We start from the raw sequence: 23,096 nt of genomic DNA, 5'->3' as shown, positions 1-23,096 counted from the left end.
GGTGTTTAAATGTGATTGAGAAATATATAGCTACATGCCATCAGTTTTAGGATAACTCACAATTCCTAAGAACATTTGTCCCTCAGTATCAGTATGAGGGATTTTTTTCCAGGATCCTCCCTCCTAAAGATACCAAAATCTGCAGATGCTCAGGTTCCTTGTATAGCATGGCATGGTATTTGCACATAGTTTATGTGCACCCTCCCATATACTTTAAATCACATCCTAGATTACAAATAATACTTAATACAATTTAAATGCTATGTAAATAGCCATTATATTATATGGCTTAGGGGATAATGACAAGAAAAGAAGTAAGTACATATTCAGTTGAGATATATTTTTTCCAAATGTTTTTTACCTTTATTTTATTTATGTGTATGTAGTGCTGAGGATTGAACACAGTGCCTCACGTGTGCAAAGTAAGCACTGTACCACTGAGCTACAACCCCAGCATTTTTCCAAATATTTTTGACCCTCAGTTGGTTGAATCCATGAATTCAGGACTTGCCAACTGTATACTAATTGAAATGACATTCTGATGATGCAATTAAAATGATAAATACTTGACTTTATAATTATGGAAATAATTTTGCTTAGGAAAACCATACATGTTTCCTGAACTAAGATAACAAGGGGGTTGTCAGCCTCTTCCAAATTACACATCGTGGGACTGGCAACAGGGAAAAAATGTATATTTCCAACCACTTCAAAACTAGGCAAGAGGGAAGAGTTTGACAAATAGACCCTCCTCTGAAACTCTAGTAAAGGATAGAAAAATACTATAAAAAATTGTTGTTGTTGTTTGTTTGTTTTGATACCAGGGATTGAACACAGGATTGTTTAACTCAGTACATTTTTATGTTTTATTTTTGAGACAGAGTCTCTCTAAGTCCTTAAGGCCTTGCTAAGTTTCTGAGATTGATCTTGAACTTGCAATCCTTCTGCCTCAGCTTCCCAAGTTGCTGGAATTACAGGTGTGTGCTACCACACCCAGCTATACATAATATAAAAAGGTTATACAAGGTAGGGAGTTCTCAAAGAATAGGTACACAGTAGTTAGAAATATAAGTATCAAAGTGATTTAGCAGAAGTCAGATAATCTTGTACTGATAGCCTGTATTTATGTGCTCAGGCTGCCATCACAAAATAACGAAAACTGGGTGCATTAAACAACAGACATTTATTCTTCCATGGTTCTGGAGGCTAGAAGTCCAAGATCAAAGTTCTGGCTGATTTAGTTCCTGATGAGGGCTCTCCTCTTGACTGGCAGATGTCTTCCTTCTCTGTCTATCCTCACGTGGCCTTTCCTCAAATGCTCTGAGGGTGAAAAACTCAAGTGAACTCTCTGGTGTTTCCTCTCATCTGGTTTCTAATCATATCAGATCAGGGCTATATACTAAATGACCTCATTTAAGCTTAATTACTTCCTTAAATGTCTTCTCTTCAAATACAGCCACATTGGGCATTTGCCTTTCAACATATGAATTTGGAGGGGATAAAGTCATTTAGTTCATAACATGGCTCAAAAGGGGAGTGGGTAGAGGAGCAGCCTCACTGAGAGACTGTGAGGGCAGGACAAGGTGAAGTGTCCAAGTTTCTCTTCTGGTTGGGTGAGCTATTAGAAACAGAAGTCCCTCTCACTCCCAACCACACAATTTGGCAATAAGGAAACCTGAGAGTGGGCATGAAAGACTATAAGCTTAAATGAGAAGACGCTATGAGGCTGCAACGTGGCCTGTCTGAGTCCACTCCTAGCCCATTGCAGGGCTGACTGAGCCTAAAATCAGTGTGTCATTGACCTCCTACCTGGAGACCATTGTCACTTGGAAAAAGTGACAGGGAAAAGGTTTTGCCAGGACTACATAGAACCTTCAGGTAGGAGGGCTCCCATTCTCAAAATGAAGGTCTAAGAAGACAAGCAAATAGCAAACCTCAAAATTTCCAGTTCCTAGGAATTACTTAGATGAGAGGTACCTGCGATATACCAGAGACCATTTAAAAATGTCTATACCTGGTGTTGACAAATATACAAAAGTTAGCATGAAAAGCAGTTTCTCAACCACATTTTTGGTCTGGAAACTTCTTTTTTGTGTGTGGAGTTGTCCTGAGTATTGCAGAATGCTTAGCAACATCCCGGGGCTCTACCCACTTGATGCTGTTAGTGCAGTTCCCCAAGTTGTGACAACCAAAATGTCCCCAAACATAGCCAGTGTTGGGAACCACTGACCTAAATAAAGGGTTACTAGTGGCTGAATGGAGACAATTTGTACATGCAAGCAACATGACAATAATTCCTACAGTTAACTGAAACATTAAATGAACTCATAAGTCCTTGATAATGCTGAAAAGGAAATGTAATATAATATGTCATAAGGAAAAGTCAAGCCAATGTGAGTCAGATGCTCAGAAAAAAATATGGGTTAGCAAATTGTTCAACGAAAGAAAAAGCTACAGTTAAATCATTGAATTTTGCAATGCAGTCCTCTCACTGGATATATCAATAAGTTATTGTAGTCTGCCTGAAATGTCACACATCCACATACCTGTAAATGATTCCGTGCTACAAAAATATCAAATCTTGGACACAGTATGAATTAAGAATGTAACTTGGACAAGCCTGAAGCCTGAGTCCTCTGGGAAATTATCTGTAGAAATTGACATCTGCTTTGTTGGGTCTTGCTATAAATCCTCAAATGTGCACTGGTACTTTTGTATAATTATTTGCACCTGACAGTAGCCAGGTTCTCCAGTAGGAAGCCAGGAGGGTGTCAGCTCAGCTAAGGGGAGCCTCTCCTGCTATCCCTCCTCAGTTCTGCATCTCTAGGAGGAACTTTGGGAGACTGGGGACATTCTATTTCCAGTGGGGGGGGTATAATGCATTAACTTCTACTTTCTATAGGTACCCTCTATATGTTTTCATGTCTTTTTCTATTGCAGAAACTAAATGTTCTATAATAGTGTCTGTTGATATCTTTCTGTCAATCACATCACTGCCCTGTTGTGATGACTGAGCAGGTGCTTTTTGAATTTTCTCTGCCTTTATTTCTTCCTGCAGTGCTGTGTATTAGGAAATACAGAAATGAAACTTAAATTGGCACCAGTCTCCTGTATTTCCCTTTGCCTTTTTCTCTTCCTTTTATCTTTTGGATGCATCAGAGGACCCCTGTGTAGTCCATTGCTTTCTTTAGATTCCTTTTTTTTCCTTTTTTTTTTACTATAGTTTAATTTCTTACTATATTATAAGAATTTCTAGAACCTCTCACTTTTCTTGAACACCATTTAGAAACCCTGATCATGAGATCATAACCACATTCTACCTAACTTTGTAAGAAGATCACCTCATTCCAATATTTCTGTCAGATGTGTGTTAAAAACTCTATTGTTTTTGTTGATAAAAATTGAGCCCAGAGGTAGAGTTAAGCTTGATTTTCTCCTCAACATGCAGATATGACGTTGTCAGTAAAAAATGTCAAGAATGTGTCAAATGCTTAGCAGAATGAGAATTTCTATATAGAAATAGATACACTGCCCCCAAACTAGATAAAGAAATGATATTAAGGGATCAGGGACTATTTATGAAGTCATAATTGTTGAAATGTTTTCATTCTGTTTTTATTTTATTTATTTATTTATTTTTTGGTATCAAGGAGTGAACCCAGGGCCACATAACCATTGAGCAACATCCCTGGTCTTTTAATTTTTTTTTTTTTTATTTTGAGACAGGGACTCACTAAGTTGCTTAGGGCCTTGCTAAATTGCTGAGGCTGACTTGGAACTTGTAATCCTCCTGCCTCAGCCTCCTGAGTTGCTGAGATTACAGGTGTGCTCTGCCATACCCTGCTTTAATACCATTTAAAAAAATTTACAGACTGCATTTTGATTCATTGTACACAAATGGGGTACAACTTTTTGTTTTATGGTTGTACATGATGTAGATTCATACCATTCATGTAATCATACATATACATAAGGTAATGATGTCTGTCTGATTCCACAATCTTTCCTCCCCCCTTCCCTCCCCCTCTTGTTTCCCTCTACATAATCCAAAGTTCATCTGTTCTTTTCTTAATCATCTCCCCACATGCTTTATGTATCATCATCCACTTATCAGAGAAAACACTCAGCTTTTGTTTTTTGGGATTGGCTTATTTCACTTAGCATATTCTCCATCTATTTACCTAAAAGTGCCATAATTTTATTCTTCTTTATGACTGAATAATATTCCATTGTGTATATATACCACAGTTTCTTTATCCATTCATCTATTGAAGGTCATCTAGGTTGGTTCCACAATCTAGCTATTGTGAATTGAGCAGCTATAAACATTGAGGTGACTGCGTTACTGTAGTATGCTGATTTTAAGTCCTTTGGGTATAAACTGAGGAGTGGGATAACTGGGTCAAATGGTGGGTCCATTCCAAGTTATCTGAGGAATCTCCATAATGCTTTCCAGAGTGGCTGCACTGATTTGCAACTCCACCAGCAATGTATGAGTTTGTCTTTTTCCCCACATCCACGCCAACACCTATTATTGCTTGTGTTCTTGATAATAGTCATTCTAATTGGACAGATGAAATCTTAGGGTGGTTTTCATTTGCATTTCTCTATTTACTAGGGCAAATGAGCACTTTTCATTATATTTGTTGATCACCTGTATATCTTCTTCTGTGAAGTATCTGCCCAGTTCCTTAGCTCATTTATTGATTGGGCTCTTTATATTTTTGGTGTAAAGTTTTTTAAGTTCTTTATAAATTTTGGAGATTAGTGCTCTATCCATTTTTTTAAATTTGTGCTATTTAGTTGTACATGACAGGAGAATCCATTTCAATTCATTGTACACAAATGAAGTACAACTTTTCATTTCCCTGGTTGTACAGGATGTAGAATCACACCATTCATGCCCTCACACATGTACATAGGGTAATGATGTCCATTTTTTAATACCATTTCAAATTATATTTTGATGTAATTTCATACCTACAGAAAAGTTGCTAAAATAGTACAAAGGATCTCCATATACCCTTCCTCCAAGATGTCATGGATTTTAACATTTTCCCACATTTTCTCTGTTTATGCAAAGAATTTTAAGTGAAAGACACTGGCAGAAACACAAGGTCCTCCTAAGATGTGCAAGCTAAGACCTGAAATATTACACCCTCCACCCTATCACGAACCCCCTTCCAGGTGCACAGTTAGACCTTGGAAGCTTCCTAGTTGCCGTTGTCTTCTTCACTCAGGCTGCACATTTCCACCAACTTTGAATTATTTACGTCCCATTACCTTGGCTGTTATTCAGTGTCCAGTACATTGTAAATGCACTCAGTTGGCATGGAATGCATTTTTTCTTTTATGGGATTTGGTTTGTCATTGTTTTGTTGTTTTAGTGTTGGTCTGTTCCTGAAACAGATGCTTCCTTTCGTCCCCAAGTTCTTCCATTAAGTATAGACCTTTACACATATAAAGCCACAGCTGAGTCTTGTAGATCCCAAAATCTGTGAGGATGGTGCAAGAGAGAATATGTGGGCACAGGAAGCAATTCTTGTTCAAGACAGAGCAAAAGTGTTGATAGTGCTAATGAAAGTCTTTTAAAAAGGTAGAAGCACAGGACAGTCAAGTTAAAAAGGTGTCACAGATCACCATAGGTTTGAAATAGGGTAGTGTTGCTGGTTAACTAAAAAAAATGAAGGTTTGGAGAATTCAACAGTAAATTTTAATCTGCTCGATATAACTCAAATTGTGGAATTAGAGCCAGTTGTTTATACATTTAGACATTCAAGTATAAAAATATTGAGAAAAATAGTATGGGATCTAGCTGATTAAATCATGGACTGAAGAAGTGATGAGAACAAATAAGAATGCCAGAAAAAGAAGATGTAGCCATCTGCTTTAGTAGACCTCTGTTATAATCATAGCTTCTCATCATCTTTTGAAAAGCCTTTCTATATTTGAGAAAACTTCCACCTCATGAGTCTTCCCTCCACAGTATTAAAATCTGAATCCCAATACCCAGCCCCCTTTGAGGCAAGCAATGTGACTTAGACTCCATGCATCAGACATATCTCTTAGAGACTCATATTTGGAAATAAAAAAGCAAAAAATCTTGTGCCAGTACAGATAATAGCCAAGGCATTTCCAAACTTGAGTTCCTGATGCAGAAGTAGCATTTTAGCAGGCAACAGTTATGTTTGCAGTAGTGTCAAATTCTAGGCATTTAGTGGTTGACAGGAGCAGCAGAGGTGGTTTTTCCTCAGGTCATGGGATAGAATTTTGACCATTTGTCTAGGAAATAATTGTTTGAGTTAGTTAATATGTTTATCTTTATTTGTAAATCTACTTTACAGTTGAAACAATCAACGGAGATTTTTGTTTGCAACAACTTTATATAATATGATATTATAGACATAGATATCCTCCTCTTAGTTCTTCTTCTAGGAGGCAAGTAATCACAAATAAATTTTGGAGCTGCCAAGAGATAAGGTGAATAAATACAATCTTTGAAAAGAAGGTACTGAAACTCAAATGGAGTAAAAGCATTGCTGGGCAGCTCACATTTTGTTTGACTCCTCAGCTCTTACCTCACACCAGACTTTGAATTCATAGTCTACCCTTCATAGGAGTTTCCCCCAACGGAGCCAACTCTTCAACACATGATTAAAAGTGGATATTTTCTTTGGGAATTTCAGGAAGTGTTTCATTGTTCCACATCTTAAAATGTTATACCATGTTCCTCTTAGATACCTGTATCCTTTTCCCAAAGTCCTTATTTGGGTGAGAGAAGGGATATGAGGTATGGATTTTAATATGCAGAACATAGGACTTTTTTCATTACATTTTAAAAGTGGAGAGTGCATTGAAAATAGATTTCCCATTGGAATGCATACTTACAAATGCATTAAAATATACAGGAAACTTGTATTTACAAATGCCATTCTTTTAAAGACTTGGGGAAAAATCTTTCAAAACTTTCTATCAATTGTCAGTGGTGTTCATGATATGGAGAATATTTTTCTCTTATTTTCCTTTTTAAAATGAGAAACAATAAGTGCAGAGAAATAGAATGACAAAGCAGAATTTGTTCTTTGTTTTCTTTTTTTTAGTACACGTGTGTATGTGTTTGTGTGTGTGTGAAGTAGGGATCGAGAGGCTATGTAGATGCACTTAAGAGGCCACAGGCCAGTGTGGTTTTTGTGAATTCTGGAAATTCTCCCAGTTATTTAAATGTTCCATGCTAATGGGCTTGCCCATCTCAGCTCTCCAAAAGAGCAGATTCTGGTCCTTTATAGGAGCCAGAGAGTGTCTCTTTTCCCTGGAGCTGATTGCCTCTATTTGTTTTCATTAGTGGAAATGAAAACAAATGGAGTCTCTAGGTGCCTTAGGCAGAAGGGATGCTATGCCCCCCATGGCTGCTGCCTGCAGACTTCTGAGCTCATTCAGAAACCTTGCCAAGAAAGGAATGCTTCTGCCATGGCCATTCCCTACAGGGGCTTGGGCACATTCTTTTGAATTATTTCAGAAGAGGTGACTGCTAACCAATCAAAACACAGTACCAATACTAGCTTATTTTCAACCAAATAATAGCTTTGTAGACTTGGTCTCTCCAGATCTCATAATTTCTAGGCTGCTTGCCTCTTCAGCCTGAATTTAGCCGCCATCTTCACACAACACTGAATCCCTGTTGCTGTCTTTGGAATTTTGCATGAACAAAAGATCTCAGAAATAGCTACAGTTAATTGTTGGAATTTGTGTTTACAAAAGTTCCTTTCCTGTTTTGCAAACTTAGACTCGACTGCAGCGTTGCAAAGCTGCTTCCCCTCAGTAGATGTTCTGCCTCTCACTGGCTATGTTATTGTCTGCGCTAATTTGTCTCACTCTGCTATCCTCTTCCACTGCACCGTCTGGAAATGCAATTTCTTCTCTCCCCTATACAGCCTTTTCTACTAGTGACTCGTCCACTGCTTTACTCCACAAACCACAGCTACCAAGTTCTGCACTGTTCTCTGTATTGCGATTATTTCTGCTTCCATGGCTCTTCACAGTTGGACACTAAAAGCAATGATGACTAAAGCCTTCATTTTTTTTTTCTTCTGACACCATCTCCCCATGCTTAAGCTTTTCTGTCACAGTAGGAGACAGCACTACTAAAAAAATTCCGTCAGCCAGCAAGGGCATCTCTGAGTAATAATTGACCCTTTCCTCTCTTCTGTTTCTTCAGTATTCAAAGTCATCACCAAATGCTGCTGAAGCATGTTTAATCTTTATAATCTTCTTCTTTATTATAGTCAAATGTCTGGTCCTATATTTAATCCAATCTCTTGTATTAGTATTCTCACAGATCATCACATTTGTGGTCTTAATTCAACAAGTTTACTGAGAAGCAAGGAAACTTTAATTGAGAAGTTGCTTCTGGATAGAGAATCTCTTTTTATCCATATTCTTAGGTCTCTTGAATAGTAGTTTTTGTTTTACAGAGAGAAATAATGTCTTTTCTATTTTTCTGCAAAGCATTGTGTGCTCAGATCCCCTTTTTTTGGAGGGGTCCATAGAAGGATCAAAGATGGGAATGAGAAGAGGCTGAGCATATGATTTAAAGAGGAGGGTTATCTGAGACAGGTCATAGCTCTGCAAACTGGATGTTAAGGGACTCTAAGTTTACCTATGGCAGGTTGTGAAATTTGACAGTGTCTCATAAATCAAGTGTTTTCCTTGGCTAGTAAACTGTCTCTTATATTCTGTACTAAAAGATGTGGAGATGTAGTCTCTTTCTTTACTCATTCATTGCAGTACTATGGTTTGAGTGTGTTCCCTAAAGGTTCCTGTGTTAGATCCCTAGTTCTTCAATGTGGTAGTATTGGGAGATGGGGCCTAGTGAGAGATGTTTGGGGCATGTGGTTGGAGCCTTCCTGAATGGATTAATGTCTTTCTTGGGCAATCAAGTTCGACTTTCATGGAATCTGACTATTACTGTAAACACAAGGTTTTATACAGCAAGTTTGCCTCTCTTCTCCATTCTTTTACTTTCTTTCTACTTTCAGTCATGGCTCTCACCAGATGCAGCTGGCTGATCTTGGACTTACAACCTCCAGCACTGTAAGCCAAAAACGCTCTTCTTCATAAGTTTCTGTCTCAGATGTTCTGTTATAGCAACAGAAAATGGACTAAGATATGCAGGTTCCCACTCCGACTGGAACCTCCTCCCTCTGCAGCATCCACCTGCCCAAATAAGCCTACAGCAGCTGCAGGAAGTGGCCAAGAGGCAGGAGGGTCAATGTAGCATAACAAACCATCCACTAAAGATGTCAACATATTGTCTGAAGTTTGGTGGGGTTCTAAATTGTCCCCTCCCTCCATGTATTTGAGCAGTTTTGAAGCATGGGTGCACATTAGAATTACTAGGAAACATAAAAAAAATAACAAAAAAGTGTTAAAATGGTAAATTTTGTGTTGCATATATTTTATCACAATTTTTAGAAAGTAGTGGGTCTTCTACCCTGAAGGAGGTGGCACAAAACTCACTACCCCTCAAGTGTGGAGTACACATAGTGACTTTCTTCCAAGAGAAAAGGAGAAGGAATATAGAAAGAAGGAAAAAGAAGTAGCTAGCTATGCAATAGAGAAACCTGACATACCTCAGTGAGGTTGTCAACAATATCAATGATGATATGTCATGTTGATAGCATGCACCATTGATTGATACAATACGAAGAGAACAGCACTTTACCTATGGTCTTTCTTTCCTAAATCTATCATACAAATCAGATCACGAGAAAAACATCAGAAAAGTCCCAACTGAAGGACAATCTACTAAATACCTAACCAGTAGTCCTCAAAACCATCATCATCAAAAGCAAGGAAAGTGTGAGAAATTGTCACAACCAAGAGGAGTCTAAGCAGACATAACTAAATATGAGGTGGTATCCTGGATGGGATGCTGATACAGAAAAAGGACATTAGGAAAAATCTGAGGAAATTTGAATAAAACTGGACATTATTTAATAGTAATAAACCTTGGTTCATTAATTGTCTTAAGTGTCCCTTACCAAGGTAAGATGTTAATATTAGGGCAAACTGGATGTTACTGAAACAGAAATTCTCAGTACTATTTTTGCAATCATTCTGTAAATCTAAAACTATTCTAAAACTAAAAGATCATTAAATAAATAAATATGCTTAAATCTTATCCTAGGGAAATAGAATCCACATCTCTGGTGTGGAGACTGGGCAACTATATTTTATAATCTCTCTAGGTGATTGTGATGCACAGTGAAATTCAAGATTCATTGATTCATTTGGCCCTGCCCAATGCTGGTCAAGATTCTGATGTTAGCCTGCTGTTTCACTTCACCTGCTTTTGCCTTCCTCAGCTCTTATAACTAGATTTACTGATGGGCCTCATATCTTGACCCAGTTCCAGCCCATTTCCTCATCAAATCTGAGCAAGCTAAGAGATCTAGTTTATCATGGGAGCAAACTCAGGTTGGGGCTGGACATTTTTTTTCCTGTAGCCCATTCAAACTCGGGACAATGTTCAATATAATTGGCCCTTCTCTATCAGCGAGTCCACATCTGGAGATTTGAACAATCATGGATCAAAAGTATTTGGAAAAAAACTGCATCTGTGCTAAACATGTGCAGACTTTTTCTTGTCATTATTCCCCAAACAATGCAGTATAACAACAATTTACATAGCATTTGTACTGTATTAGGTTTTATAAGTAATATAAAGATGATTTAAACTATATGCAAATATGTGCCTAGGTTATATGTAAATACTATGCAATTTTATATAAGGGACTTGAATATCCATGAATTTTGCTATCTGTGGGGAGTCCTGAAACCAATCCCATATGACTACTAAGGAACAACTGTATTTCCTGGCTTCTCCCAAACAAACATGACCCTGTGCTTCTTTGTCAATTTCTTTTCTGTGGTCTTCTTCATTCCAAGATTTCATCTTGGGGAGAGGTTTTAGACCCTTTATGTGGAGACCTAACCTTCCTTGAAGATTCTGCCTCCCCTCTTCAGTAACTGCTTAGATATTGATAAGGGTATAGAGAACCTCTAAGGTGATTCTGCCTGACTCTCATTTCATTGTATTCCAGTTATCTGAAAGTTTTCTAATAGGGTTCCATCTACCAGGTAGACCCTGAGATCTGTGCCATCAACTGCCCAACTTTCTACTTCAGCCTCTGCAGTCTCTGAGTAAGATTCTGCAGTCCAAATGCATCAGTCTGAGAACAACATTTCATATCTAGTGCTCTTTATCCAAACTTAATCTTTATCTCACACTTACCCCATTCTGATTCATTTCATCTATAAATTCTTGTTACTCTTTCTTTCTCTGCCATTACCAATGGTATTCTTCTACTTCCTCCTTGCTACCACCAATATCACCAGGAAAATCTATATCTGAAAAACAAAACAAAACAAACAAACAAAAAATGAAATAAGAATTTAGAAGAAATAAAGAAAACTTGGGAAATAGAAGAAAGCTTAAAAGAGAAAGAAATGACATGATTGTTATCCTAAAAGGGATTAGAAAAAATATTTCACCTGTAAAATGGAAACAAAATTTACTATTAAAAAACATAAAAGTAAAAGTTCAGGGAAATTAATTTTTAATGAAGAATTTTTAAAACATCATTAGAAAAGTCATTTTATGTTCCATTTTTGCCTATGTTTTTGATTCTAGTTAGAAACTTGATAGTCACCCTTGAACTTCTTGCTTCCTTGAAATGAACAAATGAGGCAGAGCTCCTGCTACTGGATATGTAAGGTTGCTCTAGGGTCCTTGACCATGCAACTGGTTGGATAGAATCTGAACAAGCATTTTGGAAGCTTCATCAGGCACAGTATTCTCTTTCTGAATGGAAACCTCTACCATATCAGGATTTCTCTAGTTAGCTCCATTTCCATACTGCTCTTGAGAGCTTTCTTACAATTGTATATATATATTCCTCATTAGCACTATGGAGAGGGTGGTTGAAAAGAAGAATCTGGTCATGCCTCTTAAAAGTTTCATCATCCACAGTGTTCTCTCTGAGTGCAACTCTCTGCCATGTTAGGAGTGCTCTGGTCACCTTCTGTTTCCATACTGCTCTTGACAACTTTCTCATAATTGTGCATCCCCATCAAACCAGGTGTTTTAATATCACATTTTAAACAAAAGTTTCTGAAAATATCTCATTATTTTAAAAATATTTAATAATAAAGCAATGATAATCATTAATAGTTAAACAGCATTTCGTGCTCAGGCATTGCATAAAATAAGTAATAAACAGACCTAGAGTCTACTCTGTAGGGCCATTCATACCATTGAAGCAGGTGGGTCTCTAGATCAGGATTTAAGATAAGAATTAGGAAGTTCCATTTTAGCCTTAACCCCAAATCACATATTTAAGTCTGGATTTCACCTGAGAGCCCTCTACTTGGATATTATTGGTATCAACTGTCAAGCTACTAATAAAGTCTTATTGGGGTCTTTTCTGACCCCTGACTTTTGTGTGTATGCTTCAATAGAATCCTGGATGGTAAAGGGTGAATGGTAACCTTGATGCTTCACATATCCTTTTCCTCCAGTAACTAGAAGGAAGGGTCAAAATACCAAGACATGTCTCAAATGTGAATGTTTAAGGAAATTTTAATGACAAAAAATAAAATAAATTCCAAATGCTATATATTAGGATATTCATATGCCTCTGTAGTCTACCTCCTCAGAAGGCTTATATTCTATATCTCCTCTCATCCTTTTATCTTATCAACTGTAACAATAAAAATAAAATTTTATGGAGCACTCACTTTGTGCCAGCCAGTTTGTTAAGTATTTCCAAATGCCAGTTCATTCTATCCTGATAAAAAATATTCTAAGAGGCAAGTGCCTTTTTTTTTTTTACACTACTGGGGATCAATCCCAGGGATGCTCTACCACTGAGCTACATCTCTAGTCTGTTTATTTTGAGACAGTTTCTTATTAGTTTGCCCAAGCTGGCCTTAAATCTGTGATCCTCCTGCCTCAGTCTCCTGAGTAGCCAAGATTACAGGTATGTACCACTATGTCTGGCTAAGAGGCAAATATATTCTTTATTCCTAGTTTATGGATTAGAAAACTGACCCATGTTGATATCAAGTAAATTGTCTATGATCTAGTAAGGGGAGTGGCCCAGATCAAAAAATAGAGTGACCGACACCAGGCCATACTCTCTTTCCCAAACTTTATGTTCATGGTGTAGTAGTTTATTAGTAGTTTTTTGGGTAGAGTGTCTCTTCATTCCATCTCTTTATTTAAAGCTTGTTTATGAAGCAAAGACCAACCCAAGTGTCATTTCTTCCATGGAACATCCTCTCTCAAAATTTTTCTTTCTTTCCTCTGTATTCCCAACAATTTCTTTACATACCCCTATGACTTAGGTGGGGTTCCTCAGAAGCAGGAGTAAAAATGAAGGATTGTGTGTGATTTCTGAAGGAATTGCACCCAATAGACACTGGTATGGGTGCTGGGTATGGTGGTGCATGTCTGTATTCCCAGTGGCTTGGGAGGCTGAAGCAGGAGGATCATGGTTCAAAGCCAGCTTCAGCAACTTAGCAAGGCACTAAGTAACTCAGCAAGACCCTGTCTCAAAAAATTAAAAGGGCTGGGTATGTGGCTCAGTGGCTAAGTTCCCCTGGGTTCAATCCCTAGGATGAAAGAAGGAAGGAAAGAAGGAATGAAGGAAAGAAGGAAGGAAGGAAAGAAGGAAGGAAGGAAGGAAGGAAGGAAGGAAAGAAGGAAGGAAGGAAGGAAGGAGGGAGGGAGGGAGGGAGGAAGGAAGGAAGGAAGGAAGGAAGGAAGGGAGGGAGCAAGAGAGAGAGAGAAACTGGTTAAAGAGTGGGGAAGTAGGACAGGGAGAGTAAGAAGCCCATCAAACCAAAATGGGAGCTTTCAGGCAAATCCCTAGCCTCAGTCTGATTCCACAGGGGAGCTCTAGAGGGTCAGTTATACTTCCCAGTTTCTCTTGACCTAAAGCAAGGGAACTAGGAATCCCCACACCTGCCAGTCACTGGCTAAGCAGTCCTTGGAAAACATAAATTTGTAGACATTTCAGGCTGTTAAGGCAAAGTGGCTATTTTAAATAGCCAGGGTATCTTCTCTCAGGAGGACATGGAATCTATGTATCCTTAGAAGCAAAACAAACCAAAACTGAGGAGGAGCTCATGGAAATGGTAAAAGAGATGTGAGGGAATCAGGGGAGAGCACCGGTAGTGTCTGATAAGCTCATCATTGAATCTCTGTAATCTATTATTTTATCAGCTCAATATTTTACATGAAGACACACCTCTGCAATCTTTTTATTTGCACCTAGCAAATGCTATTTGGATTTAATGCACCTTAATAATGAAGAGAAGCCATGACCAGACTTATGAATTCTCAATTCGTTTTTCATTTCCTTTGAAAATTCTTCACTCCCTCCCACCTATGCTGGGTTCCATTCTTGTTAATAAATCCCCAATGGCATCATCGTCTGCTGAAAGTTCCCTTTGAAATCTGATAAGTGGAAAATGCACCCCAACAGCTATTTTTGTCATAGTAGAAATGAAATACCCATGTTTGCCATTTTAAGAACCAAAGAAGTTTTCGCCCTCTCAACACCATCCTTTTCCCCCTTTCTGAGCCTAATACTGAAAAAGGAAATTTAAGAATGACTTTATAGGTGACATGAGATAAAGGCAACCAGTAAATTTGTAATGTTCATAAATGAATATCTCATTTCACAAAATCAAGATGGAGAGAAAGTTCTGCATATTGAGTTGTTACCACTGCAATCACTGAGTCAATCTGCTCACAGGCTCAGAAAACCACCCCCCTTCAGTGCCTGCTCAGGGCTAGAAGATGACATTAGTGTAGAATCATTCAGCTTTCACAGAATACATATAGCAAGAATGAAATGAAGAAGCTACCTGAAATCACTTGTTCTATAAACATAAAGTAGAAGTAGGAGATAGTCCTTTAACAAATTTCTACATAATATCCAACATTACTGAACTAACTATGGAAAAACCCATGTATGAGAGTCAGAGATGTGTTAGTTTATTCTCATAACTACTCCCATTTTCTAAATGAAGAAACTGTGATCTGAGAACTTAAATCATGTTTACAAGGATATATAGTCCAGAAGTTGTAGAGATGTAGAGATCTGAGATCTGCAAAAATAAGTGACTAATATCAGTAGCTGATCTCAGGTCCTTGTGTATGGCTAGTTCTCCATGGAGAATCAGAATGTGGGGGTTCTTTAGTGAAGTTCTTTCCAAACATACAGGGCCTGTTTAATATCAATATCTTCAAATCATCTTGTAAATCCCACATCAAAGATAATCTTCCTCCCAATTGAACCTTATAATACTTGAACAGTACTGAACACAAAACTTTTAAATCCCTCTTCAGAATCACTGAGCATGTACAGTTCTGCTGAAGTTTATTAGTTATAAATAGAATGTTGGTGACAAAAAATAATAGGAATAAAAATGCAGGGGCTATGTTTTTCCTTTTAAACTAAAGAATTCAGCATGCATGTGTTTGAGAGAATCAGAATGTTCACTAAAATTGAAAACTACTTAGATGACCCTCTGTTCCAGAATCTATGGTTAGTCATTAATTCATATGTCTACACATACAGAATAATATATATAATTCTATAATTCAGAACTTTGATTACTTCAATCTGGCTTTGCCTCTATCAATCCTATTTAATTAAACTTCTAATTAAATAGCTTCCAACTGAACTATTAATTAAAATGAATGCCATTTTTTACTTAAAGCAATAATGATTTATGGTGTATATGACTGTTGAGGGTGAACCATATTTTATTTCAGTTGATATTTTAAAAGTTTTGTTTCTTTCTTTCCTAGCTTAAATTTAATTATCAAATTCTGGGATAGAAAAATCTTTCATGCCTCTTATATATGGTATCTAGGTGCCAGCAGGAAACAGATGGTTGGCTCAGATTAAAATATTGAAGGAAAGCTTAATGAAATGACTATTACTAAGAGGTGGGGAAGTTGTAAGGAATGGCACATTACCTAGGGCTAGTAACAGAGGTCTGAGCCTATTACCTTGACCTGAAGGGTCTTAGAGAGGGAGCTTCTGCCAAGAGCTAGAGACCTAGGGGATCATTTGGGATGGCTGCTGACAGGTCCTTCAAGAAGAAGGTCAAGGGGGAAGAAACCAAAAATCTCTCCACCTTGCTCTTGCTCCTCCAGTCAATCTTCCTTCATTGTCAAAGGCCAGTAGGAAACCAGAGGGTAGGGGAGGTTGTTAATTGTCCACCTCTCAGAGCACAGAGCAAGGACATTGGCCTACTCACTAAATAGAGTATCCCTACAGTGTGGGTATTGGGTCCCTTCATCTCTGTCATGTTGACACTTCACAGGGATTTAGCAAAAGTGGAATAAAGAAGTAATTCCTCTCACTATGAGAAAAAGAGTTCATCAAAGTAATCTGTAGAAAATCTGAAGAACAGAACCATAGTTTTGTGTTATTCTTATGTACATCAGTCAGATTGACCTCAAGCCCACTAAGCTGATGCTTTCTCAAAATAAGAACATGATAGAGCTGGACACATTGACACATGCCTGTAATCCCAACAACTTGAGAGTCTGAGACAGGTGGATTACAATTTCAAGGCCAGTCTCGGTAACTTAGTGAGGCCATGTTGCAGAAGGAAATGAGAGGGAGAGGGAATGAAAAATGGTGGAATGAGACAGACATCATTACCCTATGTACATGTATGATTACACAAATGGTATGAATATACATTGTGTACAACCATAGAAATGAAATGATGTACCCCATTTGTGTACAATGAATCTATATGCAGTCTGTAAAAAATTAAAAGCTAAATAAAAATAATAATAAAAAAAATAAAAAAGAGCTGGGAACTTAGCTCAGTGGTAAAGTACTCCTGGGTTAAATCCCCAATACTGCAAAAAAGGGGGAAAAACATGATAGGCCTAACTCAGAAGCATTTCTGTTGTTTGTTGGAGTTAATTTAAGAATCAGACATTAGGTTTATTCATTAAAACTTATTTTTTTCTTTCATTTCTTCTAACTTAAGTGTTGACCTTTCAAACTGTGTACCAAATTGAAGTCTTACTTTAGGACTTTGCATTTTTCTTTTCACAGTTATTCTATCTAATCTACATCTGCATCTTTTCCCACACTGCTTCTCCTTTTCCCTTTCCCATTCAGTGGTCAAGACACTGGAAATAGAAGATAACTCCATTTGGGACAAAATCCAAGCAATCAAAGACCACTTGCTTCTTTCATTCTGGTCTGGTTAAGGTAACAACCATTGTAGGGTATATCCAGTACCCTCACTTCATTTTCCTGGACCCAGGTCTGTATGATCTACATATCCCCAGCCCACCATGACTTCTCTCAAAGGAGCAAATCTGAAACTAATCAGGATACTGCAGCCCACACCCCATTCACAAATCACTAACTACTGGAGAAGGGTTCCAGTGATCTGTGGTACAATTTGCCTTGGGTCTTTTATTTTCTCAGGGATAGCAAATTGAAAGGGACTGTTCCCTCTTACTTTTTATCCTCAACTCCCATGCTCCTCTTCACTAATTTCTGCAAAGAATCTTTGCTCCACCCACACCTCCCCATTTATGTCAAAACTCATTTAATAAATATCCATTGGACATGCAGTTGTGTCAATCATCAACAAACCTCCTTCTGACCTAGCCCCATTTTTACGACATCATGGTGTTCGCTTGTTGTTTAGAGTCTCCCATTCCACCCTACTTCCCACTCTATTTGCCAAAAATATCTCATCTCCTTTCCTGTCCACAAAAATTATTTCTCACTCCCTTTGACTCCAACACATATTCTCTCCTTAACCTGGCTTAATTTGTATCTTTCTCTTTTATTCACTCAGTACTTACATAGTCATTCTGAAGTGACTTATTTCATAATAAATTATTATGGTAGTGATCATTGTTTGATTTTTATAATTATCTTTATGGTTATGATTATCATTATTGATTTCATGTGAGTTTTATCCCTAATACTGAAAGATGGATTTCTGGTATCTGTGCTGTTTGCTGTGTTTTATACTGAAGGAGCTAGCCTGCCTGACTCCTCAACCCTACAACCCAACTTACTCATAGGATTTTCTTTGGGACATATTGTACATTGATGACAGAATTAAGCATTAAACTACAAGGGAAAACAACAGATAGTTTAATTGTGTAACTTAAGTATTCACTTTCCTAAGAAAGTAAGCAGTAATAAGATGTGCAAAGGGATGATCCAGAACAAGGAAGCAAATCATAGCCTCTCTTCTAAATGCAGACTAATAGCTTCAGAGTTGAAATATAGTCAACTTTTGTTGATTGAGACATAGTCATCTTCATCTGTCTTTAGACAGACTGATTCAATTTATCCCATAATCATATTAATATATCTCTTAAATAAAAATTAAAGGAGGACACTGTTCTGGAATAAGCTCCTACACTAAGCCAGTAGACCAGCCTAAAAATCAAAATGGAATAACTCCCACTAAAGTTTCACATCACCAAGCTGAAACTAACCTGTTTATCTGACTATCTGAGAAATCAGGATTAGAGAAGTGACAGATGGTGAAGTTCCTTAATCTTTAATCTTTTTTTTTTTTTTTGGTACTTGGAATTGAACCCAGGAATGCTGGCCACTGAGACACATCCCCAGCACTCCCCTTTATATAGACATATATAATTTTGAGATAGGATCTAGTTAAATTGCCCAGGGCCTCAATAATTTGCTGAAGCTGGCCTTGAACTTGCAATTCTCCTGTCTCAGCCTCCCAAGTTACTGGCATTACAGGTGTGCACCACCTGGCAACTGTTAATTTTGTTTTTTATGCTTTTTTTTTTCTTTTTTTGCAATACTCATTCAAACTCAGGGCCTCGTGTATGTTGGGCAAATGTTCTAGCACTGAGTCATACCACTAGCCCTCCCCTGCCTTAATCTTTACACACATAAAAATGGAATCTGAAATAACCTGTTATGAACTGAACTAATATCTTTCTATTATTCTCTCTGTCCCTGCCTTACAGGGAAAGTAACTTTTAAATGACTAATCTGCATTTTGTTTTTTGTTTCTTCCCCTTTCTGCCTATAAAACCAATCTTCTTGGCTCAGCTAATTGGAACACTTATTCTATTTTATGGGATGAAGTATTTCCTAATTCTAGAATCAAAAATAAAGCCAGTTAAGATCTTTAAACTAAATTGTTGCAATTTCATCCCTTGACAGATCTAATTGGTGAGAAATGGAAATGTGAACTTAATTTTCATTTAGTCCTCTGTTTGGCTTCTAAGGCCCTTTTGATGTTCGTTCTTGGTGTGACCTGCTTAGAAATGAGGTATCTTCATTGAGTGACTATTCATTTTTTTTAGAAGAAGTACATGATTATATTTCACTTAATAAACAGGAGAGAGTCATGGTGAAGATGAATTGGGTACAGGGTTTTATGGATTGAAAGTTTGTTGCCATGACAAATGCCATTTTCAGACTATGAAGAGCTTTGTTTGCAGATGTGAACAAGCAGTGTTTTTAACCAGTTTGGAATAAATGTCAAAAGAGAAGAGTACAGAGTACAAAAGGAATATAGGAACCATCAGGATGAACCCTTGTGTTGGAAAGAGGTGGAAAATCAGTAAAAATGAAAGGATACTATTAAAAATAAGTTATAATTTTCTCATACAAATCATCTCTTTCAAAACTCTGGGCATTTTATTTTAAAATCAACAACACATTGATTATTTTAAAATCAATATTGTATTCATTAATGCACTCATCATTAATTGTGCATCTTTCATGAATTTGGCTCTTCTATCCACTACTAGGGCACTTACCTCTGTATGCCTCAGAGCCCTCATCTGTAAAATGAGGATTAAAATAATACACACATCATGAAGTTGTTGTAAGGATAAATGAGCTAATGCATATAAAATGGTTATGACTCTACCTGACACTTATTATTCCCAGTGGCAGCTATTATTTGAATTGCTGTCATTATATCCTTGCTTTTTCATGGTAGGGCATCTGTGATGTTTAAATTAGCTATTATTACTCTCATTATGATAAAAATGAAACTCAGAGAGGTTAAGCAAGTCTCAGGGTAAAGCAGCTGATCATTGGAAAAACCTAACTGAATCACTGCATTACACATATTCTCATGTGAATTTCATTATTATTGGGGAATAAGGGAAAACTTACTGTTTGAGAATAGACTATGTTGGGTATATTTATTCAGTGACATTTTCATTACAAAAGGATCTCTGCTTCCAGGTTTCCCTGACTGCATTTGTTTTCCCATGCTTCCATCCCAGACCCACCCTCAACGATTAGAGATTGTAGAATGGGAGAGAGGAGGGAAGGGCAGCAAGTAGGCAGCAGAATCAGTCTAAAGGATGGTGCTCATAATCTTTACCCATTATACTCAGAACTCAAAAGCTCAACTCAGCTTTTGCAACAATTCATCTTATAAATCAATTTGGCAAGGCATCAGCTTTAAAATCCATTACATTGAATCAGGAGTAGAGTTTACAGCTAATATCCTGACAGGGTACCCTTCCATGGCAGTGACCTTTTAAGTTGGCATAAACCAATGTTCTTGCTCAGCTCTGCCTCTCTCCATGCCACTGAGTCACTTATGTTCCTTCATGTTACTTCACACAGAACGAAGGGCTGAAGTTTTCACTCTAGTTCTTCTTAGAAAAATAGATATTACAGAATAATGACATCGTTTCTTACTCCAGATTATCTCTATAATACCTGCAATAACTACTTCACCAAATTGTTTTTCTTAGTAGGAAGAAGTTTAATGTCTAGTCTTTTAAAAATGCTCACTGATTTATCAGTTACTTAAAGTCTGGCTCCTTCTACCAAAACTAGACAAATTAGTTTCTGGCAATCCACCTGTGGTGCCTTCATTACCAAATCCTGAAACCTCTGTTTCTTCTTATCTTTGACCTCACTTTCCCAGCATTCAACAATGTTGGACCAATTTTTCTTTCTTGAAAATCTTTGTTCTCTTTGCTTCCAAAGCATTCTAATATTTTGGTACTTTACTTATCTATCAGAAGTTTGCCCAACATCAAACATTTTCTTCCCTTGTAGATATTCTGTGATCATATTCTATTGATTCTTGTGGTAGACAAAATATTAGATGTCCATGTCCTAATCCCTGAGATCTGGAAATATATTACTTTATATGACAAAAAGGATTTAGTAGATGTGATTATAAAAAGGATTTTTTAAAATTGAGAATTGAACCCAGAGGCATTTTACCACTGAGCTACATCCCTAGCTCCTTTTATTTTTATTTTTTTAATTTGGAGACAGCATTCTCTAAATTTCTGAGGCTCATCTCAAACTTGGAATTCTCCTGCCTCAGCCTCCTGAGTCATTAGGAATACAGATATGTAACACCATGCCTAGTTCTTAAAGGAGAGATGGGAGATTATTTCTGTATCACGCAGGTGGGTTCAATGTGGTTGTTACTAACTGGAATGAGGAAAACTGCAAATCACAGGTTTGGAGTCACATATCAAAAGTTTGTTATCTCATATGTTAAGATTGACAGGGGCTGGGGATATAGCTCAGCTGGCAGAGTGCTTGCCTCACAAGCACAAGGCCCTGAGTTCGATCCCCAGTACCGCAAAAAAAAAAAAAAAAAAAGATTGACAGTGCTGGGTCTGGATGTTTGCCTATGATGTGTGAAGTTCTAGGTTTAATTCACAGTACCACAAACAACAACAAAATGAAGGTTGACTACTTTAGTCATCAGAGTAGAGATGTCAAATAGGTAGGTGAATACTGGTATGTATGTTTGCTGTTTAAATAGGCACTCAAGACTGAAGACAGATTCAGAAGTCATAAGTACACAAATGATGTTCAAAGTCACAACACTGAAAGAATTCACTTAAGGAAAGACTGAAAATAGAAAAGATAAGCAGCCTGAGGGGTGAAACTTAGAGGACTCCAATAAAGGGAGATGGACAGACGAGGAAAAGCAATAAAGAGAGATGGAAAGAAGAGGAAAAGTCAGCAAGGGAGATTAAGAAGAACCAGTCAGTGTCTGTGAGAGAAAAGCCAGGAGAATGTACCTTAAAAGCCAAAGAGTGCATTTTCAAAAAAGGGGAATGATCACCTATGTTAAATGCTCTTAAGTATTTGTGTCACATTAAGACAGATAGTTCAGCCCTTGATTTGGTGCAATGGAATTGTACTCATCATAAGAAGAGTTGTTTCCAAACGAGGGAGAGGGTAAGAAAAAGGAAAGGGTTAAAGAGAAAAAAAGGAGATGAGAAATTTGAGATACCTTGCAGATTTATTTTTTTGCTAGATTACATGGTAATTCTGTTTATTTTTTTCCTTTCTTCCATAGCAGTTTAACGTTTTATATTTCTACCAGTCATGGCAAGGATTCCAATTTCTTTTTATTATTTATTTATTTTTAATTTTTTTTTACAGACTACATTTTGATTCATTGTACACAAATTTCATTTCCATGGTTGTATACGATGTAGATTCATACCATTCGTGTAATCATACATGTACATAGGGTAATGATGTCTGTCTCATTCCACCATTTTTCACATCCCCTCCCTCCCATTTCCTTCTACATAATCCAAAGTTCCTCCATTCTTCTCTCACTCCCCACACCCCCTACCAGATTTTTGATATAAAAGGTGGGACAAAAAGAGATCACCACCTAAAAGAGACATATGATAAGGGAAGAGTGTTTGTCTTAATATTGGAAATTCATCTAAGATGGAAGATTTTATAGCATGTTTAAATGATGATGGAGATGGTCCTATAGAGAGGGGGTAATTTCCAGAAGAAAGAACTCAGGTTTTACCGAAGGAGGAGTTCAGTATATAAGTGTAGTGGTTATTATTGGTCATTTATTTTTATAGTTGCGGGGAGGATATCAGTTCTGATAGAAGAGGTTGTAGATGTGAGTGGAAAAAAGGTAAATAGTTGGAAGACTATAAAAGAGGAAAGAAAGTAGGAAAACAGATATCTTGAAGAGTAGTCCAGCAACTTTATGAGCAAGACAAGGTGCAT

The sequence above is a fragment of the Sciurus vulgaris genome, assembly GCF_902686455.1.
Source record: "Sciurus vulgaris genome assembly, chromosome: X".
Lineage (NCBI taxonomy): Eukaryota > Metazoa > Chordata > Mammalia > Rodentia > Sciuridae > Sciurus > Sciurus vulgaris.
Note: the sequence above shows the minus strand (reverse complement) of the source record.